A 26,578-nucleotide genomic window follows, 5' to 3' on the forward strand; every position below is an offset into this window, starting at 1 on the left:
TTTTAAGACACTTGTCAAAAAAAATGTGTTTTCCTGCCATTTTTCTTTTTTAGAAATAGGTTTCTGAATCTATCATCAAAAACATCTCAGTGAGAAGATAGAGAAATATCTATCCCAATGAAGCGCTTTTGTGCAAGCATGAAGAACAGAGTTTGGATTCCAAGATTCCATGTTGAGAGCTGGGTGTGGCAGTGTGCGCCTGTATCACCGGTGCTGAGGCAGGGGAACCGCAATGGCTCCTGGGGCCTACTCCAGCTAGTCTAGCTGAACTGATGAAACTCCAGGTTCACTGACAGACCTGTATCATAAAGTAAGGCCAATAGTGAGGAAGACACCTAATGCTGACCTCTGGCCTACATATGTATACACATGCATGTGCACGCCCCTCTTCACAAACATGTAAGTACACACACACACACACACACACACACACACACAGACACACACACACCTCATTGAGAAAGACCACTGTAGCCAGAGGAAGAAAAATAAGTTTGGTTTTAACCTTCAGGCAATAAAGGGACAGAAAAGAGGAGGAAGAAATGAACTTTTCTATTATACAGGAATTCAAACCATTGGGACTTCAGCGTATCCTCCTTTGATGCCTTTCGGTCAAGGAGGCAAAGATCACGTCTAATTAGAAAACTCAAGACAAACGTAAGTTCAAGAAGCTTGCACCACTCACGCCACCTGCAGAACTGTGGAGAAGAAAGTGTGCGACACAGCCCTGGGAGGGAGAGTGTTTGGTGCATAAATCCTGACTTTCTTAACACACTCCTTCTGGGGCTTTTACGTTCAGCACAGGGAGTGGGGACTGCAAAAATAGACTCTGTGTTTCTGAAGAAGTGAAAGACTTATTGCATAATGGTGGTAAACTACATCTCCTAGAGCCATGCGGCTGCACACACACACACAACTCAACTCAAAAATAGCTACCATTCCAGACAAGTTGGGTTTTTTGTTTTTGTTTTTGTTTTTTGTTTTTTAATATTTAGCTTAGAAAATGTGGGGTCACAGTGAGTAAAGTTAAAAAGAAAGTGATATTGGGAAAACAGAATGGTGTTAGCTAGTCAAAAAAAAAAAAAAAAAAAAAAAAAATCTGGTCAACAAATTCACTTAATTCACATTGACTTCTCCCCAGCTGTGAGTCTCGGGTTATTACTCTCTTTACTTCCTTTTTTTTCTTTGTAAGAACTCTACAAAAATAGAAAGGAAATAATCTGTAAACAGAAAGTATCGATTTTTGCAGAAGCCCTGTAAGGCACAGGCCTACCACTTCCTCCCTTCCTTTTCATCCCGGTAATAAAGGGAATGAGAAAAATGTTTGGACAAACCATGAGAAGGAAAGGACGCCTCCTCTGATCCTTGCCCAGCCTTCCCCGAGCCTCCTCCTGAGGTTCAACCAGACCCTCGGATCTGTGCAGACATCTTCCCTGCTTGTTGTTGCTCAACCTCTAAAACCAGACAACAGATATTAAACAATTGGTATGGCCTGAGCTGTGGGGTGAGGGAAAGGGGAAGAGAACATTCTGTTTAAAAAGTGTAAAATCTAGGATGTAGAAGGGTAAACTATCATAAGGTCCAGAGTGAGTCAAGCGTGAATCCTAACCAGCTAACCCCCTGTGTCAGAACACCTGGAGGGCCTGTACTATTTGCCTGCCACAGGTCTAGGAGCCTTTCCTGGGAGGTGCGAACTTAAGAGGAGACAGTAGAAAGACTCTCAGATTGTCCAACAATCTGAGTAGTTAGAGTAGTTAGACAGGCCAAGGACAGCATGGCCTCTAGTCACATCCCGGCGTCGTAAGGGATAAAGTCCCAATGGACAAAATCCTCCCGCCAGCAGCATGTCCATGGCACAGCCAGCACCCAAGGTCACATCCCTTGTCTCCCTGTAGGGCTATTTTTGGAGCCCATATGACAGGACACGGACAGTGTTTTAAGCAGCTGGACAGTCCAAGCAGAAGTTGGATCCGAGAAGACAGATGAAGGGGACACTGTGTGCTTGCCATTGTCATCCTCAGTGGCATCCAAGCAGCTTCAGAAAATAGGCTCTCCTTTGACCAGCTTCACTTGGTAGGACAGTGGGAGGCATCCTGGGTAGCTAAACTTCAGGAGGCAGGTGACAGACAGCAGAGCCCAGGGCTTAGGACTGAAGAGCAAACCCAGGGCTCCTTCCCCGGCCTGGTGTCCATTTATACCCGTGTTTTCTGAACATTATCTAAGTACTGGGCCCTGAAGTAAATGCTGAGGGCACAGTGACCAACAAGACTAGACTCAAGTGGCTTCGTTCTGCTTGAGAAAACCAATTATTTGCATAAATGATTATTCCGATGGATAAGTGCTATGAAGGAAAAGAGAGAACAGAGAAGTGTGAGAAACTAAAGCTGGCGTCAAGGGGGTGTATAAAAGGTTTCCCAGGGTTAAGAATCAGTTGGGCAAAGCCAGCCACGTGCAGAAGAGCTTACAGCCACACATGGTGTCAGGGCTGGACATGAGCCAGTTATGTTATGTTATGTTCCATGTGTGCATACTTTGAAAAGCCTAGGTTCTAAAACATATAAATAAGAGCTTTAGGGCCTTATTTAAATAGACTTTGGAGGTCTGGAAAGGTTTCTGAGAAAAGTGTTTTCCTCGGGCTGAGTAGGGTTTTGGCAGGTGGAGAACAGAGGCGAATCACACTCCTGTAGGAGGAAGAAACGATACATGAAACACATGTACATTAGCATGTATGCCAGTACTGATATGATAAAATGCAAGTGAAGGGTTGGGTACCTTTGCTTGGCCCGTGCCAAGGTATATCCCCGAGAAATTATGACATGCAACAGATCTGGCATAAGAGAGTTATTGGGGGCGTGGAGGGGAGTCTTAGGGTGAGGACATGGGGTAGAGACAGAGGCAGATAGACAGACAGACAGACAGACAGACAGGAAATCAGAGGCAGGGCAGAGAGAGAAGCAGGGAGAAGGCAGAGAGAGGAGAGCAGAGAAAGGGGTACAAGAGGAGAGAGGGGGGTCTGGAGTGGCAGGGGGCCCCCTTTTAACTGCAGCACACACCTGGTGCACCTGGAAGGTGATGATGTAAGCGGCTGCTAGGTCCCCGGGATAGGCCAGCAGGATTGTCTGTATACTAACAAATACCATGAGGTAGCTATAGGGTTTTTTCCCTCTCCAATTAGGAAATGGAATCTCCAAAAGGCGAAACTAAAAGTATCGGAAGACTCACTAAAGGACACCAACATATTTGGCAACACAGTTCAAACGTAAGCAAGTCTAAATCGGCCCTACGTAGCCCTTCCTGAAAGCAGATGGCACATAATAGGCTTTTAACAGAAGCTGTTGCCGTAGACCTCAGTGTAAGGCTGCCACAGCTATCATGGTGATGTGTTCAAGGCAGCTGGGGTAAAGAGGAAGGTGACCAGAGATGGGGTTTGAAAAACCTGTCAACGTGACCTGCATACACTGGGAAAGAAGTATCCAGCAGTAGACTGAGGAGATGGCTCGGCTAGCTAAGGTGAGTGCTGTGCAAGCAGGCCCTGGGTGGACTGACAGCACCTACAGAGATAGTATGGATGTGGGGGCATGTGCCTGTCACCCCAGCACTGAGGAGGCTGTGACAGGAGATCCAGTGGGGCTTGGTGGCCAGAAAGCAGGCCTAATCAGTGAGCCCCAGGTTTAGTGAGAGACCCTGTCTCAAAAACTAAGGCTGAGAATGACAGAGGAAGACAACCAACACTAACCCCTCCAACAGCCAAAACATCAGCAAAGTCCAGCATCCTGGAGGGCAGAACCCACAGCCTCAGGGCTTGCTGGGGTCTGTCCTGAATTGCTAACAACAAAAAGGAGGAGTGTACGACGAGAGCATATTAGTGATAGTTGGTGAAGCCTCTGCCAACAGCCTGTATTTTGAGGATGGAGGGCTGAGAGACCACAGGCAAGGCACCTGGAAAGCACTTGACAAATCATTGCATTTCAACACTAACACAAAAGGGATGATGGATCTCCTGTGGACATGCTTCCATTTCCAAAAGCGTGGGGCAGACAACATGAGGCAGTGAGAGTCACGGTCAACAAGTCTATAAACAGCAGGCCTGACGGTCACCCTGGCAAATGCCGGCGGAGGATACTGTGGGTACCAACTGAGGGAGGTGCTTAGGGGTTACCGCAACAGGAGGAACCTGCCTTAAAAGGTTGCAGCATTGGGAAGGTTGAGAACCACTGGTCTCAATCTTTCTCTCTTTGGGCCCATTCTCTCTTTTATTTTTTATTAATATTTTTTAAAGTTAGTTATTATTATGTATACAGTGCCCTGCCCGCATGCACACCTGCAGGTCGGAAGAGGGCATCAGATCACATTACAGATGGGTGTGAGCCACCATATGGTTGCTGGGAATTGAACTCAGGACCTCTGGAGGAGCAGTCAGTGCCCTTAACTGCTGAGCCATCTCCCAGGCTTGGGAGGAGCTAGAGTGCATGAGGAAGGTTAATGGGAGAGTCCATCTATGTATCTATGCTGGAGTGATAGGGCTACTTTGGGGTTACCCACACACCTTCAAGTAACCCCTCACCATCACCATGTTCTTTAAATAAGCCTGATGGAGTCATTGGTTCCCCCAAGCTGAACATTTCCTTGGGTCTGTCAGCGTGATGCCCCATGGCGTGTGGGTGGGGCAGGGAGCTAAGTGCTCGCTGATATCTCCCTTGAGATCTCAAGACTGAACTGACTTGAAAGAAGCCACTCTGCAGAGGAATACTGGCAGTCCTTTTTTAACGTGGCCTTCATCTAACGGAGCATGCAAAGTGGGCTTGGGCTTGCCCTAAAAATATGTACTAGAGTTGGGGACTATGAAGAGCCCACAAAAGGCCAGATGCCAGGTGACTGAACGCTTTGGGGGCTCTTTCCTCAGCTCACTAGTCCACCTCCCGACATAGGGGTACTTTTTCTTTTGTAATAAGCTGGGTGTTTGTTTGTTTGTTTTTATTTTTGTTTTTGTTTTCTCTATTTCTAACTATGTTTTCCTGTGCAATCCTTTCTCCTGGGACAGGAGATCCTGGAACTGGGTGACCTCTGACCTCAGAGTCTCAGCTGGGCACACTCTCCAAACACAGTTTCCTTAACATGTGGGCTTTCTCACAGCCTCCATGGCTAACTTAAAAGGCATGACTTTTTCCTCTATCTCCCCTCCTCCTAGAAGCTGCCAGAATTTTCTGGTAGCCCAAGTGTTGTTTCTCTCTCAAATTCTAAAACAATAATGACTACTACAGATAGGGCTTCCTTCCGAGTCTGTTTTAAAGTTCTTTTATTAATGAGACCAAGAGGCCCCAGGAAGGAACCTGTTTTCCCAGTAACCAGAGTTCACACAACGGTTGTAGAGGGAAGGCAAGTGATATTTCTGTCCATCTGAGTAGACATTTACTGTTAGTAAGAATCAGAATTGATCTTAATGAGAAAGAGCCTTGAGTCTCAGGCTCTGGGAACTGATACTAAATGAGACAGCACTTTAGGGAGTGGCCACACATCGATTTACTGCGAGAGGCAACTTCATATTTGAAAATCTTTCTGAAATACAGTACTTATGTGGGTTTTGTTTTTCTTTAAAGAAACACCAGCTAATGTACATGGATAATTATTTTTAAAACATTCAAAAAAAAAACAACAACAAGCAAACCCAACCTGTTATGATTCTTTTTGCCGTCAGCCCATACTAAAAGATTCATAGCCTGTATTGATTTTTCTTCCCCCAAAAGATGTCTCAATTTTCAATATGCCTGAAGCCTCCCTCTTCCACATGCCATCTTTCTCTCACTTGCTTTGACTCTGGCCTCCCACCACCTTCCTGCGAAGTCCATTTTCCAAACCTGTCTGCTCTGGTTTGATTTCAGTGATAGCATCTGCTTTGAGACACCGCATTGCTCAGGCACTCTTAGAGGTTATATGGGGGACGGGTTGGAGCGAAGAAGCCACCTTGGGTGTCACTTAGTCGAAAGCCTGACAGTGAGGGTTAGACAACTAGCCGAAAGTACCACTGAGATTATGGGGAGACGTCCGAGAGTCAGGGTGTCAGGTAAGAGCATCCACAAGAAAGCCCAAAGAGAAACCTGTCTGTATCATGGTCCTCCCTCTCTTTTGATGACATTCTGTCTCTCTTGGATGGGCATCCTTGTGTCCCACCCCTTTTTTTTGAGACACATGTAACCCAGGCTGGCTTCCAATACACTGTGTAACCAAAGATGACCTTGAACTTCCGATTTTCCAGCCACCACCTTCTGACTGCTGGGTATTAGAAGCTTTCCAGAATCAGAGGTTTACAGCCTGGCTTCGTGTGGCATTGGAACCCGGGTCTTCACGCACACTAGGAAGACACTCTACTAACGGAGCTATACCCCAGCCCTTGCTCTTATTGTTGTGGTTTTGAATTTTTGTTTTGTTTTGTTATGTTTGTTTGGAATTTTTGAAAACAGAGTCTCACTTTGTAGCCCAGGTTGTCCCGGAATTCAGTAGGTAACCCAGGCTGGCCTTGAATGTTCCATGATTCTTCTGTCTCAGCCTCCTGAGTGTTGGGATTACATGTGTGAGTCACCACACTTGACTTCAACATCTAATTCTTTAATGTAACTAGCTTTGTGTCCTAGAGTTCACAAGAAAGCAATTTCTGATAGAGGCTAAGTAAAACCAACAATAACAACAACAACAACAACAAAATAAACACACACGCGTGCACACACACACATACACACAAAACGCCCAAAGCAAACAATAAACCAAAACAAACAAACAACCGTGTGATAGGAATACCACAGAGAAGCAACTACCACAAAAGCCTCCTGAAGTTTCAGCAGTGTGACTTACAGACTCCCTGGCCAGTGGCTGCTGAGAGTCACTGATGTCCTGGACACCTTGTTAATTGATTCAGATGAAGCAATGAGTGCCCAGAATGCTGTGTTGGAACAGGCACTTATAAGATGCTTTTGCCGGGCCGGGTGGTGGTGGCGGCGGCGGCGGCGGTGGCGGCGGCGGCGCACACCTTTAATCCCAGCACTCGGGAAGCAGAGGCAGGCAGATCGCTGTGAGTTCGCGGCCAGCCTGGTCTACTAAGCGAGTTCAGAACAGCCAAGGCTACACAGAGAAATCCTGTCTCGAAAAAACCAAAAGACCCCCCCCCCAAAAAAAGAAGATGCTTTTGCCAAAATGGTACTGCCTTCTTGCTAGGACCACATGCTAACTAGAAGTAGCATAAAAGCCTGGCATCTCCGCCTCCGTTTCCTGTCTCCTTTGCCTCTGTCTACAGGTCAGGATGATTGGAGTGTCTGTCTAACATCTCTCTCCCTCTTCAAGGCTGGGGGCATGGAAATAAACCATTGACTTAAATTCTCCCTGAATCTCAGGGAGAGTAAAACCGCACAGAAGAAAGCCATGTCAACAGCCCTAAGATGGACTTTGGGCATGGGTCACTGGACCCTTCTATCTCTTCCTCTTCCCCAAAGGGTCACATTGAGTCAACGTTTCTGCTTTTTACAAGTCCTCACTTCCAGTTAGCATACTAGGATGGGTGACTGAGTCTAGCTTTTGGGCAGGGGGGGGGGGCATGGGGGGGGGCCTTCTAGAGCCCAGCACTTTACCCTTAAAACTTTGGCTACAGTATATTAATGCTAAAGTAAGTAAATATATGTATAAGTGGTGGAAGGCCATAATTAAATTTAAAATTTCATCATTATGTGTCAACCTTTGTGAGCATGGTCTCTTTTGTTTGTTTATTTGTTTGTTTGTTTTTACAAATTCCTGACTTCCACAATGCCATTTCTTTCCCTGTTCTCCCATTACAGCAAGGAATTCCCCCGCAAGGCTCCATGGTGAATACAGAAGCTGGGTTCGAATCCCCACCTTGCCTGATTCTGAAGCCACGTGCCAGCATTTAATCTGGTTGTTTCCCTAGGTGCAGAATAAGAAAGACCTGAACTCGGGTTTGCAGAGAGAAGAGGGGTTAACACACGCAAAGGCTTAGAGGCAACAGAATCACGGGATGCTCAAGGCCTCCTGCCGAGACCATCCCTCCTCCAAAGTGACAAGACTGAATGAAAGAGCCCTGTGCCGTGGGCAATTCTGGAAACCTCTATATTTGGGGCACAGGAAGGAAGACAAAAGAGCTTGAGAAGTGATCTGGATAGGAGCAAATCCCAAGGATGGGATAAAACCCTCCCAGCGGGAATGAGAAACTTGGGGGGAGAGGAGAATGGCATCCCCAAGGCTAAGGTGTACATGCCGGAACTTGACACTGAAATCCCGAGGACTAAGACATGTATTTAAGCAGAAGCCCCTCTATAAATCCTGTGCGTGCGTGTGTGTGTGCGTGCGTGCGTGTGCATGCATGTGCTTGTGTGTGTATGTGCGGTGTATGAGTGTGTAGTGTATGTGTGTGTGATGCATATGGAAACCAGCAATCGATATTGAGTGCCTTTCACCATGTCTTTACCTTAGTTTTCAGGCAGGGATTCTTGCAGAATCTGGAGATCATCGATTGGGCTGTTCCCCGGGAATCTGCCTGTTCTGCCCTGTCTACCGGGCCTCAGAAGTACAGGCGCGCATTCCACACCTGGCTTTGATGTGGGTGCCAGGGACCAAACTCAGGTCCTCGTGCTTGCGTAGGACTGACTAAAACACCTCCCAGCCCCTCTATTTAAACTCTTGCCCGAAGGTGGATGCATACGCGACCTTTGCCAGTGACAAGGATTGAGACTGAGCAGACTGAGTGGAGTGACAGAACCTTAGAGATGGGACGATATAATTTAGTCATCTCATTTTCCATAAAAGGAGCTGAAAAAGCAGAATTCTCAGTAGCTTTTCTTTTCTTTTTCTTTTTTCCTGTCCTGGCATAGCTAATTAGGGACAGAGAAATGATTAGAATTCAGATCACTGGACTCTATCTCAAAAAAAAAAAAAATTTCAGACAAGCATCTTATGCAAAGGGCATGAACAGAAAATGGGCAAAGGACATACCAATGGCCAACAACAGGGAGAAAAAGATCTGTTCCACTGCACCGGTAGTCAAACAATGCCTAATAGCAGGGAAACAACACATACCTGTGCTTCAGAGAGAATTCTAAACGGTAATAATCTTTTGTTTAGTTTTGTGGTTTTGAAGATATTTCGGCAACAAAAATGCCAACAGAGCATAGGAATTAAAAAATATCAGTCTTGATCCACTGGCCTTGGTGATCTGATGGACAGGCAGCTCATGCTCCATGTGTGTGGGGAGGGGGGAGAGAGAGGCCTGCCTCTGACATGAGCTCTGCGATTTGACCACTGCCCCTTGGTGGGGTGGCCTTGGGGGACACACAGAGGAAGGGGATGCAGGCTACCCTGATGAGACCTGATAGACTGTGACCAAACAGTGGGGGAGGAGGGCCTCCCATCAGAGGTCTAGGAGAGGGGACTAGGGCAGAAGAGGGAGGGAGAGTGAGAACTGGAAGATATGAGCAAGGGGGAAAACAAATGATGCAATGTGAATAAATCATAATAAAAATAAAAACATCAATCTTTTGGCCTGCAGGATGGCTTACTAAGTAAAGCATTTGCCACACAAGCCTGACAAGAGTTGAGTCCTGGAACACACATAAGGATGGAAGGAGAGAACAGACTTCAAATCATACATGTACAAGCACAGTGTGTGTGTGTGTGTGTGTGTGTGTGTGTGTGTGTGTGTGTGTGTGTGTGTGTTTTGAGGGGAGAGTAGGCAACATCTACCCTCTCCTCATAAGGCCCTAATGACAAACCAAAATTTGATTCTGTCAAAGTTCCTCTTGGGAAACCAAAGCAATGAATGTATTGGGCTGACTTACAGAGTTGAAAGAGAGACCACCAACAGGAGAGGGGTGACGTCAAAATGGCTGCGCAGAAAGTCCTCACTCCAGCATGGAAGACAGCTTCCGCATTAACGCAGTGATGAGCCCCTTCCAGGAGTCCCTTTAAGCCTGAATACTCTGGCCCATCCCAGGCATCCCAGGCCACGTGCAATTAGGTCAGAACTGCATACAACTGGTTGTGAGCAGTGATTGGCTACTCAAGGAAGGGTCCCATGACCTACCCCACCTCCTCTTTCTATGAAGGAACATCAGTAGCCACCAAGAACAGCTGGAATGGTTGCACACAGGCACAGCTGAGCTCTTCAAGATGGCAGCTGTTTGGCTTGGGAGCTAGTGCTATCCAACTAATTAGCCCAGTGATGAGGCCCGTCAACTGCATAGAGTCCATCATTAAGACATTTCACAAATAGCCACACGTGTTGCCCCTGCAATTTCAGGTCCAGAAATTCATCGAAAAGAAATGGCCAGAACTAGGCACCAAGTTGTTTGTGTATGTAGCCCCCCCCCCCAAATAATGTTTATAGTCCTGAAAAATCACAAATACAGATTTCCAACAATCTAATGGGTAAATAAATGATGGTTCATCGAGTTGGTGAAACATCATATGGCTGTTGAATATGCTGCAATGGAACACTCAGTCATCTGGAAAAAGATCCATATTAAGTGACATAGCAGGTCACTGATATGTAAGTGCAGTGCTGTTTTTATAATGAAACACACATACATCCATTCTACAGATCTGGAACATACCACATCGAGATCCATCAGGAAGGAGAGGAGTCCATGCTAGTTGTACAAGCTTGTGGAGTGTTGCAGCTTCTTTGGTAGAGGAGAGCCCAGGGTTCAGTAGCTCATGTTGTAAACTCTGTAGCAAGATTAAGAGGAACAAGAAGAATGGAAATACATTTGTTTTTCTGATACCATCAAAACTACATAAATATTTGTGCTTAACCAGCCATTCTCAACCCTCCAGGTATGAAACGACCCGAACAGAAATTACAGTTTTGCAGTTGTAAATTTATCTCAGCACGTTGGGATTTCCATATTTAATTTCTATTAATGCTTTTCATTGCCAGCATGAAAACATATACCTTAGACACTCTTCCTCCACAGTGTTTCTTACAGGGAGCCGATTAGACTAAGTAAAATAAAGCTGTAAACTAAACACACAAACTCTCAATGGACAAATGCTGGGAAAAGAACGTGTGCGCTGATTTGTTTCTGCCTTCTTTCAGTATACCCCAGGAAGTCTACAGAGGAATTACAGCACAAATGAGAAAAATATAGAACGCAAAGGATCATGTGATCATGTTTCCTAACATATGATTCCAAATTGTTCACACTTAGAGACTTGGAGAAGACTGGGGGCTGCATGCCGAGCCGTAAATCACTTGTGGCACCCTCCTCGAGGTACATTGTGTGCGGTTTGCGATACGCAGACTGAGTGGGGCTATAGATACAAAGGGGATTCACTGTTACTGTTTTCGACTTTCTTTTGGGATCTAATTAAGTTGTACATGCTTTCCTGAAAGTGTGCTCTTGGTCACGGGTGCTTCGCTTATCAACTTCCTTGGCATCTTTATTTCTGCTCCTAATTTTACAATTGTTCAGCAAACTATAGCAAAAAAGAAATCTTAAAAATACAATTTTCCAGATAAAAAACTTGAACCTGTTGAGATTATCATATAAGCTGCCTATTGTAAATTAAAATAAATTGTGTATTAAGGACACAGATTTCTGGGTGTTACATTAGTTTAAAATCTGAGTGGCCATCAAGGTATCAAATATTTGAGTGCTAGGTATGGTAAAGCAAAACCAAACAAATCTTACTCCAATTTTTGTCACTTTCGTGGACAGACTTTGCAGATGCATTTATATTTCGGCTGGGATAGTAGTAGCACTCTACTTTAAAAGAGACTTTCAATGGATGCTCTTACATAATGTCTCATTGAATATTTCAAGATCTATGAGTGCAGCTTCAGTGATAGATTTTGCTTCACAACCATCAGAACTAAAATGATTTACCACCCCCCCACCCCAACAACTTAGCTGCTTGAGTGGGTAAGATAGGCATGCAAACTGACTTTCATACTCCAAAATTCACCTCTTTAGGATTCATGTCAGCATCTCCAAAGTCATGTAGCATAGTTAAGTTTTGGTTTTTACATGGCTTTGAGGGTGACCTGTGTGGACCAAAAAGGTCATTCAGTGGTTGCATTTGGCCTTTTTTTTTTTTTAATAGTTAACAACTGACATAGTAAAGTTATAAATTGAAAGCATACATTTTAAAATCCTCAGTCTTTTAGATTTGAGTCTGGCAAACTTTGGTATATGGGCTGAGTCTGGCTGCCCATTTGTGTAAATAAAGTTTTATTGAAACAGCCACATTTACTTATTTACATATTGTCTAGGTTGTTTTGTGCTGTTAAAACTGAGTAGAGTAGCTGCAACAGAGCCCACAAAGCCTGAGATACTTAATATCCAGCCATTTATAGAAAAGGCTAGTCAACTTCTATCTCAGATTCAATTTACACATCTTGCTCTTTGTAAAGCAAGTATATTTTGATAGTTACTTGTGAAGAGGCTTTTCTAAACTTGGTTAAAACTCCCTTAAATATTTTTAAATAGATTTTATGTATTTTGTGTGTTACATTTCCTTTTAACATTAACTTGTGCCTATCTTAACCAAAGAGTTCCCAAGCACTTGTATTATTCCTGTAAAATCTAATAAGCTTAGTTGAACCTTGTAACTATATGTATGTCTGATTTATGACTACATAATTTTATAAGTATGTTCCTTTAAGGGTGCTTAAGTGTTCCAATACTTTTTACCAATGTGGAAAGATTTCAACTTAGACATCATAAGCCTGAATCAATTATAATTATTATTTAGAGCAACAAAACCGGCCTGTTTAAGCAAAATGCTATATTCTCAAATAAAAAGTTAAAAACATGAAGAGTCCTTCATGGCATAAGACATAGAAGTTACACAACTGATCTTAAATGATTTGATGCTTGTATTAGTTAATTTTCTGCTGCTGTGACAAAACACCATGACAATTTATAAAAGGAAGCACTTACTTGGGCCTATGGTTCAATTGGTCCACAATGGAAGAGCAAAGACATGGTGGCAGGAACATCTGAGAGCTCACATCTTGATCTGGAAGTAGATGGTGGGAGAAAAAACTTGGAATGGCACTGAATCCTTTGGAACCTCAAGCTTGCCAGTGACCTACCTCTTCCATCAAGACCATACCTCCTAACCCTTCCCAAACAGTTCCACCAACTGGGGACCAAGTAGGCGAACACAGGAGCCTCCAGGGGCCATTTGCACTCAAACCATCACAATGCTTAAAATCTAAATCCTATCGGCTTCGGGGCTTAGGTTGACTTAGGGGTTGCTGGACTCAATGGTGACATGTTTTCATCAGGGGAAACACTTGGCTCCACTGGATTAGAATTGAGATGGTGCTAATGTCATAGGGATGCTCATGGTGGCCCTTGAACATTGATGGCGATTAGGTTTGTTCAGGGCCAGCCTACCCTTGGAACTGTCTCTTGCTACTGCAAAATGCAGAGGCAAAGGTTAGAGAAGGCTTCAGCAACCCTAGAACTTAGAGCCCTTAGTAATGAAGGCTTAGGTGAACGTCACTAGGATAAGAAGCCTGGCCCCCTGGCAAACCGGGAGCACAGGTTACAAGGAAGAGGCAACAGAGGAAGTCACAAACACCAACTAGCACTCAAGACAAACAGTAAAATGAAAGACATAGTAGCTACTTGTATCTTGTCTCGCTGTTTACACATTTCTTACATATATTAGCAGCTTCCTTTTTTTTATTCTTTCCCCTTTGTTGCTAAGAGTCTATAAAGGGGTCACTGGCTGTGCCTGACTCACCTTTAGTCTAGAGCAGTGGTTCTCAACCTTCCTAACGCTGCGACCCTTTAATGCAGTTCCTCATCAAATTATTTTGTTGCTCCTTCACAACTCTAACTTTGCTACTGTCATGAATCATACTGTAAACCTCTGCCGTGCAGGATATCTGATATCAAGAGGTCGTGACCCAGAGGTTGAGAGCCACTAGTCTATAGGTTGTGGGACATGAGGTGACTAGGTTATGGATATGAGAAGTGTTGGTCTCCCCCCTGAAAAGCTGGTATTGCGTTTGTGAGGTAATGAAGACTCACATTTTTTCTTTCTGAGTATTCAGAAGCTCCCATTAGGGGAAGTGTATACATATACTTATCAGCTAAAGCCCGCTCTGTTAGTGGACAGAGCAGATTCATGCCTATGAGCTGCCCCAGCCTCCTCTTCCTATATGCTTTTCTGCTACAGAGAGGAACACCAGAAACTCATTTTTCAGAGTTCCTTGAAGCTAAGTTCTAAATATAAATCAGCTCCTCGGGATGTGCTTGCTTGCTTCCAGCACTGACTTCTGCTGTTTCTGTTGGCAAGCTTGCTCAGGGAGTCAACGAACACTTCTTCCACCGGGTTAACAGAGGCCCCAGTGTGTAATCACTGGCTTTGAGGTGCCAAACGAGGGATGGGTCACCCGTTTCGCTGGTGGATTTCATAAGGATGTCATGGTTCTGAGCTGGCCCCAGTGTACAGATTCCCTGACCAAGATGCTTTCTGACATCAGTGGTTTCCTAACAGGTTCTGATTTCTGACTGGCTGTCAATGTGAAGGCTCCTAAGCTAACAGCTGCAAGGACAGTTTTCTGCTCAGAACAGGTAGGGAATTCCTGTGGTGACTGTAGTTTAGAAAGTCATTCCTGAAGCTTAGCCCAGAGCATTTCCTCAACCAAAACAAGCATGTGAGCCACTACTCACCCCCACAACACATTTTTCCCTGAAGCGGGCTCTAAGCCCTGGCACGGAGTCGCAGCTGAAGGCTCCTGTTCTGGTCCAATCAGGATCCTCCACTTTCCTCACAGTTTTCCTGTATGGCAGGCCTCACAGTGTCATGTGTATTCAGAAAACACCTTTCTCCAGGTTCCGTCTAATCATAGTATTAGTAATTTCATGAACGTTATTGTAGTTTTTATTACACTCTCCATCTTCGGCACCTTGCTACCCACCTTGTGCTCTGACCTTCCAAGGTCACTGTTGAGAGCTGCTAGGTGATTTGGACTTTCCCTTTCTCCTTGTACCCGCCCCTTCCCCTGTGCCCCCACAACCCACTTTTAAATCAAAGTGTCTGTCTTATGTCTCCTCAAAATTCCATTTCCCTGTGGACAGTCTAGCCCTGATTCAGGTGAACTCAGTTGGGAACAATGAGAAGACAGTGGTTTGTTTTCTGTTTTGTGATATGTCCTCACTGTGTGTCCCTGGGGGTGGGCCTCGAACTCGTAGGGCTCCTCCTGCCTCAGCTTCCCGAGTCTAGGATTTCAGGAAGGCACCAGCATACCCGATGTTTTAATGCTGATATTAGTGAAGAAATTTATGACGGTGACTGACAGCAGTGCCAACCACTTCACAAGACCAGTCCCATTTAATCCTTCAAAGTCCCCGAAGCTAATGAGCAGATGCCTAGAGGAGGGTCTAATTAAGAGAGGAAGCAGCCTCTGAAAGGCTCTGGTGTTGAACGCCTGGTTACACGGCACTTCAGTGTTCAGCGGCTAAGCACAGTGACTGGATCAGAAAGGTCCTAAATCAGTGCGTTAATCCCTTGATGGACTGATAATCCGATGGCATTATGGGAAGATGGGACCTGAGCAGAGGAAGTGGCTCGTTGAGAGCGTGCTGGTTTGGTTTGGTTTGGTTTTTTCTTTGACTCTTTCCTACCCCTGCCCCGCCAACACGCTGCCCTGGTTCTCCTTAAGTCCAAAAACGACGGAGCTGCTGACCGTGTGGCCCGCGCCTCTGAGACAGTGAACCTGATTCTTTCTTTCAGGTTCATTGTGACAGGTGTCATTGTCACAGCAATAAAGAGGCCGGAAATACAAATGCATGTGGGTAGTAAGCGTAAAAATCGTGTCTGAGTCCGGAGTCTAATTGATTAGCTAACACACCAAAGACCCCTTCAAAGGGCAAGGGGTGCGTGGAGGACTTCATGTGGCCTGGCCTTAGAGTTTGACAAGAAGGAATCCTCTGGCATGGGAGCGTCTTCTAGTGACAGAAACATCTGCTTCATGCTGCAGTCAAGAGAGCTCGGCATGAGGTAAACAAGACACTGCACATTTTGTGGAACACAACCATTCCTGAGGCGGCAAGATAAGAATTTTGCTTCATTTCACTGCACTGTATAAGAAATAAAGCGGGAAGCATAAAGAAGGAAGGATAAAGGTATTCAGGCAAATGAATAAAAGCAGAGAAGTCTGGGAAAAATGGGGAAAGGTTAAACAGTTCATGTTAGGATAAGCCGCTAACAGATGAAAGCGGTCCAGATAATGCGTGCGGCCAGTTTAAACCGGGATTAGATAAGAGGCTGGTCGGCAGCAGTAGTGATAAGATACTTAGCACATAAGGTCACTGGTGATTTGAGAAAGAGGAAAGGTGAACCTGAAAATGGATCTGGTGTTTGATAAATATTAGGTTCCCGAGGAGACAATAACCATGAATGATAAGACAGAAACCTCGCAGTCCTGGACACCAACTGCAGCAGCTGCAGGCAGATCATCTCCACAGCGGGAAATTATGTAGAAAATCTAGCGAGGTCCTCTGAGTTCCAGTGTTATTAATAAAGTAGGACATGCATAAATCCTGTGGGCTCCCCTGGACTGACGCTTGGGCTAACTCATGTGTATAAGTCAGCTTTCATCTGGGGAAAAAAAAAGCCAAAACAACAGAGAGAGAGAGAGAGAGAGAGAGAGCGAGGAGGAGAGAGAGAGAGAGAGAGAGAGAGAGAGAGAGAGGAGAGAGAGAGAGAGAGAGAGAGAGAGAGAGAGAGAGAGAGAGAGAGAGAAGAGAGAGAGAGCCACCAAAACCCAACCCTGGCAGTTAAAGAGCTAATCTGTGCAATTTGATTCACCCAACACCTGTGGACCCTTCCCAACATCCTGCAGTTGAGTTGTTGAGTTGCTCTGGGCTCACACTAATGAGTAACTGTGTGGAAAAGAACTGTAGGATAATGAATGAATAATCAGAGAGACAACAAGAATTACCAAATTTTAAAAAATCCAGAAGTGCTAATTCGATGATAAAATTCACTGTTGTTTCTTCGATCGCCACATCTAAACCAGCAAATGCCAAACTGATCCAGTGATTTGCCCATCACATGAAAAAGTTATTAAGTATACAGACTATCGTAGGTTCCTTGTTTTTCTTCTCTGATACTAGCTAAACATGAGCGAGAGGGTTGTTTTCAGGTACTTGATTTCGTTTTCAGAATTAATCTCCTCTCCACCATGTAAATTACAAGGTTCTGCTTTGATCCTGGGAGGAGAAAATGACTCAGAGAAAAAGAATAGCTATGTATGTCTCAACACATTTTGATTCAGAGCTAGACAAGGCGGTGCATTCCTGTGAAGTTCAAGGCTAGCCTTGGAACACAGCACTTTCTAGACCAGCCTAGGCTACTTGAGATTTCATCCCCTGTGTTGTGCACCCCTGTCCCCCCCCCCCCCCCCCCCTCCGCCCCCACTCTGGCCCCTCGGCAGTTATTACTTTATTTATTTATTTAAAGATGTCTCACTGTGTATACCAGGCTGACTTTCAACCTGCAGTGGTCTTTCTGGCTCTGCCTCTCCAGTACTACGATTACAGGCATGTTCCACCCTTTCTGACTATAATACTTTAAAACAAATCAGTCGCTGGTGAGCCGGGACCTGCGTCCTCTCCTTCTACCTTTACTTGGCTTCCAGGGATCCTACTAACTCGTTAGTCTTGTACAGCAAGTACCCTGTTGAGTCATTTCATCCGCCTCCCCCCACCCCCCATAAATACTTTTTTTTATATGATCATTTCTCCAACCACAAACTAAAAAGTACGTGAAAGTGGTTTTTAAAGCGATTACTCTGACAAAGCGAAGGGTAAGAAAGCTGCAAGTGAATGATCCCTCGGAGTGGAAGAGGTTAGCTGTAAAGACGCTTTTGAAATGTGCAGTGCAGGATCTTCACTCTGAGATTAGGGCTGTTCATGCCTCCAGGTTCAAGTGTTGCTCAATCAGCAAGGTGCTCAATTCACGGTGATTGCTGCTCCGGTTTCTTGTTGATCGAGAACACGCATAATCTCAGCCCAGAGACATTTACCATAAAGATGAATATAAGAAATAGGGTTTGATTTTAAATTTCCAGTTGCAGTGGATCGAGGAAAATGTATGCAGAACATCAGATGTGAAAAGCTCTGATTCAAACAAGACCAAAGAGACTGCTTCTCTATGTCCCTAATGTTGTCTTCGAATTAGATAGCAAGCTTTTCCTGTTCAGAGCCCTTGTCAAATTGATTAAAATCACAAACACGTGACTGACTCCGCCTCAGTTAAAAATACTCCCAAGCCAGAGAATGAGCTTTGTATCTGCAAGTGCCTTCTTCTGCCCTAGTGAGACCGCTGCCCTAGCAAGGGGTGGGGTGGTGTAAACGCTTTAAATTAAAAACCCTAAAACCGGATTCTCCAGGTGAAGCCCACTGCAGATTGTCAATTCGTATTCAGAATCTAACACACCCCTTCCAACAGGGACATTTTCTATTTAAAATGGCCCTTAAGAAATGCAGCACTTGTTTCAAGGTTGTTTTAGAAGACAGAATTTTGAAGCCTTTCCGTTTTGTGCATGAACTCTTAGACTAAAAGAAAGATCTTTTAGGAGAAAACATTTGCGGGGAAAGAAGTACACCTCAGGCCACTGGTGTGTGCGCGTGAGAGAGAGAGAGCGCGCGCGCACGTTTCTGCCTAGTTTAGACCTTGTCGGGACGATCAACTCGTTCCCGGTGAACTGTAGAGTCTCCAAGCTGTGACCCGCCCGCGTCGGCGACGACCCGAGGAGGGGCCACAGTCTGCAAGATCTGGCTGCTCCCGAGGGCGACTCGGTGGCTGCGCCGTTCGGGGCGAGCTGGGGACGCCGCCCGGCTGCCCACGCGGGGCTCAGGGCCCGCGTTTCCCGCAGACACCGCCAGCACCAGGCGCGGCGGCTGCGCTGCCATGGCAACCGCGGCCCGCCAGCCCCTGCTTCTAGGCGCCAGCGCACCCGGCCGGCCGGGGCGGGGCGGGCGTTGCTAGGAGACCGGCAGCGGGCGTCCGCCTCCGCGGCGCGGTCTCGCGGCTTCCACCCTTCACCTACTTCAGCCTGGCGGAGACTGAGGTGGGGGGAGGGTTGGGCGGCCACGTGGTGGCCCAGGGCTTCAGGGTTCCTCCTCGCAATCGAAGGTCCCCCTTTCCTGGCCCTCGTGAGGTCCAATGTCTCCTTGACGCACGAGCTTTTTGGCCCGTGCCCGAGAAGGAAACACTTAAGCAACGATTCCTCTCGCCTCCCTCCTTTTCTGTCTTCGCTTGGATCTGATCTAGAACTCCCTAAAGTACCCCCGGAAGCCTCCCCAACCCACTATTCTATCCAGTCTAGAAGGATAGACTTGAATTCAACCAGGAGCCATGCAAAGCACTTTCGCTCTTTAAAAAAAAAAACCCTGTGATATAGAAGTTAGTTAATTCATTTTAACGTAAAGGTAGCCAAGGTCAAACAGCTGGGTGGGATGGAGCCAGGATACTCATGAGCTCCGGTCTTACTTAACATCAAGGTCCCTGACTTTTTATACGGCTCAAATATCCTCCCTAGGCTGCTTCTTGGCTAGACCTCCCATTCCCCCTGCAGTCCAAGCACGCATACCCGACACCAACTGGGACATGCTGTCTGGAACAAGGTCTGACAAGAGGATTGAGAACTGGAAATCAGAGATGTCCAAAATACCTTCGGACAAACGGTTTACGCCTTGATGTATCCCTGATAATTTGCAGATGTCCCTGTCTGTAAAGCACTACTGAACCGCAAGAAACTGAATGTTTAGTGAGCAGAGAAAATCGAAACCAAAGACTGACTTGCCGTAGTTATCCCATGCTGGGGTGAACGCTGTGGGGGCTGTAAAAATTGTCTAATACTAAACCACGTCTGTCCACGAAGTTTATTTCCTTTTTTTTTTTTTTTTTTTTGGCTAGGGAACTAACTGTTGGGTTGCCATGGATGTGTGTGCAAGCTATTTATTAAGGACGTGCTTCCAGGAGAAACTAGTAAGGGAAGGAGCAGCCAAGCAGGGGATAATAATTCAATTCAAGCTGAAGATATATCCCAGTTTGATCCAAAGGGTAAATTTCACAGTGAGGACAGCCCTTGATGTGCTAGTATTGTTAGTTCTCTCACCCCGCCCCCCCCTCCACCCCCAGAGCTGTCTTTGGCTGCATCCTACCTGGAGAAGGTTGTGAGCATAAATACCGAGCGGTCTGGGATCTTGGCTGGGCCAAGATGTAACTCTCATAAAATAAAGAATGGAAGTTCTCTATCAGAACTTGGAACTCTGACCCATGAGAAGTAAAGCATTTAAACACTTGGTGTGTGTGTGTGTGTGTGTGTGTGAGAGAGAGAGAGAGAGAGAGAGAGAGAGAGAGAGAGAGAGAGAGAGAGAGGGAGGGAGAGGGAGGGAGGAGGAGAGGGGAGAGGGAGAGGGAGGGGGAGGGAGAGGGAGAGGGAAGGGGAGGAGAGGGAGAGGGAGAGGGAGAGAGAGAATACAATCTATATCCCCAGCCCCCACCTGCTACTCACGGTGAGCCTAGTCCACACTGCCATAGCTTATTCAAGGTTCTAACCAGGAACAGATCTAGTGAGATAAACCATAGCCATCAATGCTAACCAACATCATCTATCTTATTACTGTCACATGCTATGAGCCCTTCTGCTAGCCTAGGTAGCTCAGTTGACCAAGGGAGCCAACACCAGTTTCTTGAGAAATCAGAGAGCTCTTTGCAACTATGCCTTCATCACATAGTGGCTGCTAGCACTGGCTTATTTTCAGTTCAGCCTGGGTATGAAGGCAGCTAGTGTCACCCTGGTGGCTTAGCTGAGTATCAACACACGCCTTCCTGCTCCTTCATGCCTCCACTTCCTCCTAAGGGTCAGTTACCCCTGCAGTGTGGAAACTGCTTTCTTGGAGTGCAAATTGCGACCAGAGCTGCAGCTCTTCACGGGGCTTCCCTGTATTCCTTGGTACAAAGCATTATTCTTCTGTCAACTAGAACCTTCAAGAACTGTAACAACGGGGAAGCATACACGCTCCAAGTGGGCCACTGAGATGACAGTGAGCCAGGCTCACTTGCCCTGAAGGCCCATGTGTACAACTCAGTGGAAACTACATAAGGGCTAAGGGTTTAAGGCATACAGTGCATCCTGAAGGATGGTGCCCTGTATCGTTCTCACAGCCCGGACAAAATACCTTGTGTTTGACAGTACTGCCAGTTGGTCATGGTGAGGAAGGCACAGTAGTAGGAGCGCGGCATGGCAGCCATATTAGTGGCCTTTTTAGCCAGGGAGAGAGAGATACATTCTAATGCTCATCTTCTTTTTTTTCCGTCTGAGACCCCAGTCCATGCGATGGAGACACCCATGTGGGAAGGAGTAAGCTTTGTCACAGGTGGGAGCAGTCTTGGCGGGCTTTACCCTTGGGGCACCCCATGAATACCTTGTGACAGACTGAGTGGAGCCATCCTGGGTCTGGAATTCAGGAAGCAGACCTGGGAACCCCACCTGGGCTATTGTCTTTCTAATGGACCCTCACCGGGAGAAGGAGCCCGTCCTTCCCACGTGACTGAAGGAGTTGGGGAAGAGAGAATAACAAAGTCGGGAGCGGGGAGAGCGTGCTGGGGCAGCGGACAAGCTGGATCAGCACGCGGGCCAGAGAGACACCTAAGGATCCGTCCCGTGGAACGGCTACCGGAAGGTTCACTCTTTCGTCCCTTTAACCTTTTTCCTTCTTTTATAAGCTAGTTGGGTTGCATAATAAAGTTTAATTGCTAAGAAACAGAGTCAACACACCCACAGCCAAGAAGGGCCTTCCTCAGTTGACTCTCTCTGGAAGCACACTGGAAGAGACGGGCTCAGAGGTGTGTCTACTAGGTGAGTCTAAATAAAATCAGACTAACAATGAAGATGAACTGTCACAATCCTAACCCTGTCAATGCCCAGACACATTGGTTTTAATTTAATATCCCACCCCTAGCTGCTGTAGGGCTATCTCAAAATGCAAAATGTAGTAATTTCAATTTCAGAGTCCCAGTGATCTTAAAAGTGTCAATACTGTTGGCCTAGAGGGATTATACACCTTTAACTCCTGCACTTGGGAGGCAGAAGCAGGTGGGTCTGTGTGAGTTCCATGCCAGCCTGGTCATCATAGCAAGTTTCAGGGTATCCAGGACCACACAGTGAGACCCTTTCTCAAAACAAAAAAAACAAAAAAAACAAAACAAAAAAAACAAAAAACAAAAAACTGGAGTCTCTTCTTAGAGCCAAAACAATCTTAACTGTGAGAATCTGTAAAATAAAATAAAATAAAATAAACCTTTTTTTTAAAAGTTTCATTTTTGTCTCAAAAAACAAAAATAAATTCTGTTCTTCTGATATACAATGGCACATCGTATAGAGGTATATATGGACGTGTACTGTAGGCATACAGTCCATATGCAACCAGATGTGAATATTTATATTCATATTCCAAAAGGAAGAAATAGTGCCGTCAGGGCGTGTGGAGGGTGGAGTCATGATCTGGAAGTAACCCATTTTCAATTCGAGCCAATATAGTGAGCTAACCGATTCCTGAACCTAGCCTGAGGTACATTCTCACGCACTGGTCCTGGAATTCCCTGTGAGGCAGGCTGTACCAGTGTCCAGGTGAGGGGATATAGTCAGTAGATGGCAGATTTTCATGCAACTTACTTGGATGCCCTGGACCTGGACTTCTACTGTCATCTTTATATTTGTTATTTCCTCTGTATTTTCAAAAGCCAGTGTATCCCTTTCCATTTGCATCCTAACACATTTTTAAAGATTTATTTATTCTTTTTTTTATTTATGCATATGTATGATAGCTGCATGAGTGTATTTGCACCATGTATGTGCAATGCCCACAGAGGCCATGCAGAAGAAGTCATCAGAGTCCCTGGAAATGGAGTCACAGGCAGCCAGGGGCACTCCGATGTAGGTGTGATGGGAAGCAGTGAGCGCTTTTAACTGCTGAGCCGGCTCTCCAGTCCCTACCAATACAACTTTGCGAGGGTGAAAATTTTAGTAAAGGGTGAGGCAGATACAAAATGCGAGTAAGGGAATGTAATGTATTCTTTCCTGATGTTTTACCTTACAGTACTAATTAAATATTTTCATATATGTTTTTGCACTTAGGTAAATTATATTATTATATGAAACTTTACTTCTAACAAAATTTTTATTTTTATTTTTTTCTGAGACAGGGTTTCTCTATGTTATCTTGGCTGTCCTGGACTCTCTTTGTAGACCAGGCTGGCCTCGAACTCACAGCGATCCACCTGCCTCTGCCTCCCGAGTGCTGGGATTAAAGGTGTGCGCCACCACCGCCCGGCTCTAACAAAAAATTTAAAAGATATGAAATGTCACCTACCACCAGGGATTGGCCCTATTTCCCCTTTGTTAGCAAATGAGCAAAATCTTGGATCCCTTCTCTGAGGTCAAATTCCTAGTAGTACCGTGTGGCACTACATTTCTTGTGGGCAGGCTGTAAGAAGAATAAGTTATCAACCAAGTCAGGAGAAGCTGGTAAGGGGATAGGACAAGAAGATTAAGAAACAAAAATAGGTGCTGTGGTCTATTTGGGGAATATATAATAACCTACAGTTGTTGCCTGTGACCAACCCGAGGCACAGGCTGTAGCTTAGCTGCACTCAAATCCTTGGTGCACATGAACTGCAAGGAACACATGCACATTCTCCCAACCCATGAGCAGAACTGTGTTATGTGGCAGTAGGTAGCTGCACCTGGACTACAGGCTTGAGTGCATCCCCTTGCGTATGGTTTATCTGTGTTCAGTTCTTACCAACCTGGTAGAACATAATATCCATTTGTGACTTTCCCTGCATCACCGAGGCTGTGGCCCTGCCTATGTCAGTGTAGGGGGAAAAAAAAAATGAATGAAATGACTTTAGCAGGGTGTGGGACACAAAGAGAGAAAGTAGACTCTTCTACTTTTCCCATTACTGCAGCAAAGCCACACATCCTTGGCTCTGGTCCTTAGGTATAGTCGCCATGAATATTAGCTCTCCTGGTACTTACCTGATAGCAAGAGTTAGAAAATATGATATGCTTTTCTTAACTTAGAGTTGAGAGCTGAAATAATTCATAAGAGGCAAGTGAAGTGGAGAGCAGCTATTATCCCTGACAAGTATGTCTCTTCTTATTGGTCTGTGTATAGGTGCACACACTGAGAACCCTCCATATATCCAATTCTGCATTTGTCGATGCTTATCACCTACAGGGATAAGTGAGGTTCTCTAATGGGCTTCAGTTCAAAGAATGTGCTTGCTTGTATATGCAAATATCTATCTGAGCTGCCTAAAATAACAAGCTGCTTAACACCATAAATTGAGGGAATTTGGTTTCGAATGATGGAGCATCGTCCCTCATTAGGCCTGTTACAAGTCGTGGAGCGAAGAGTGGCTTCTCCGGGGCCTGAGTGCCAAGTACCCTGAGCGACATCACAGTTCAGTTCAGAGTGAGGGATGAAGCTTGTCTCTTCATTCAAATTGGTATCTTAGGAACTAGAGCCAAATACTGACTTGATTTGTTAATGGCTTTTATGGTAAGTTGTTATTCTTTAAAAAATTATTGTTTTGTGTGTATGATGTAGGAATGTGTGAGTACTAACATGCCAGAGCCCATATGTGTTATACGATTTGTGGAGGTCGAGGGACCAGTCTGTGGAGTCAGTTCTTTCCTTACACTTTTACGTAGGTTCTGGGAACTGAACTCAGCTCACCAGGCTTGCACACCATGTGTTTCACCCACTGAGCCACCTTGTTGACCCTGTTCTGGTTTGGTTTTGTTGTTGTTGTTGTTGTTGTTTTTTTTTTTTTTTAAGAGAGGACCTACTATGTAGCCCTAGTCTGAAACCCCCTACAAAGACCAAGCTAGTCTCAAACTCACAGAGATCCTCCTGCCTCTGCCTTTGGGGTATTAGAGATGAAAGTGTATGCCATCATGCCCGGCCTTGTCCTGGCTTCTTAAAAGACCAAGTCTATATAGTAGAGTCCCACTAATGAATGACCAGGTCACCATTTAATGAAAGTGAACTCAAACACAAGATTGTACTTCCCCTCCCTCCCCCCCAGAGACAGAGTTTCTCTGTGTAGCCTTGGCTGTCCTGGACTTGCTTTGTAGACTGGGCTGACCTCGAACTCACAGCAATCCACCTGCCTCTGCCTCCCAAGTGCTGGGATTAAAGACGTGCACCACCACGCCCCGCTTAGATTGTGCATTTTTATCCCCTAAGAAGACATGATATGACTTAGCTTCATTTTCTTTGTTTCTTAAAGATTTATTTTATTTTCATTTATGTGTCTCTCTGTGTGTCTATGTGAATGCATATGTATATGCAGAGGCCAGAAGAGGGTGCTGTGAGCTGCTGGGAACTGAACTCAAGTCCTCTGCAGGAACTCCTGAGCCATCTTTCAAGACCCTCACCTTCACTTTGATGGCCTCCCCTGTGCCTTCCTCCTCCCTTGTGCTGACCTCTTGCCTCTGACTCACAAAGCAGACCACACCACGTCCTAGTTAAAGTCTGTTGCTTGAAGAGGATTGTAAGCTCTTCCGTTCCTTAGGGAGGGGACCAGAGGTTCAGTACCCACCAGGGGCCCTCCCTGCTTCCTTCTCACTTTGTTCTTGCAAGGTGGAAAGGACAAGGCAGGTTTGGGGGACTCTTTCATCAGGGAAGTTATCTTATCCACTCGCTCACATTGTTCATATCTCTTTTCCTGCCATCCCGTTGGAGATTAGGTTTCAACATGTGAGCTTGGGAGGGATACACACATTCAGGTCCTCTTGTTACTATCAACAGCATACAGTGGGTGTGTGGTCATTACCTGGAGGATATCTCTGAGTTTAGGTGTGAGACCTAGAAGGAACCTCACAGATCATCTGGTGCAGTGGTTCTCAACCTTCCTCATGCTGTGACCCTTTAATACAGTGACCCTCAATACAGTACTTTTGTTGCTACAACCGACATGGCTGTAATTTTGTTACTGTTATAAGTTGTAATATAAATGCCTGTGTTTTCTGATGGTCTTATGCGACCCCGTGAAGGAGTCTTTTGACCCCCAAAAGGGTCTCGACCTACAGGTTGAGGATCGCTGATCTTGTAGACCCTCTTTATTTTATAAACTGTGAAGAAGGGCACTAGGGAGTGCACCACTTCCACTCACTGCCACACAAAGGCAGATCTGAGACTCAAGACATGATCCTTATAAGGTGAATGTTTTCCATTAAATGTACAGGTGGCTACTATAAGTCTTGTGCATGGACCACTGGGAAACCAGGAGTCTTACTGTCTGCTTCTAGGCCAAACTCTCAATGAGCTAGCCAGACATTATGCCACTGCTCAGTGAACCACATGCTAGTCCGTAGCCAGAATCAGAAAATGTCCTTGGGTCTGTCCTGACTGGAGGCCAGGACTCCTGTGTTCTCTCCTTTTACTTAAATGATCACCACTGTCTGAAATTGTAGCTGAGGGTGTGACCCAAACTCCAGTGCAGACTACCATCCCTTTGGGTAGCCAGCTTTGGTTTG

This window comes from Acomys russatus, chromosome 1 (assembly GCF_903995435.1).
Source record: "Acomys russatus chromosome 1, mAcoRus1.1, whole genome shotgun sequence".
Classification (NCBI taxonomy): domain Eukaryota; kingdom Metazoa; phylum Chordata; class Mammalia; order Rodentia; family Muridae; genus Acomys; species Acomys russatus.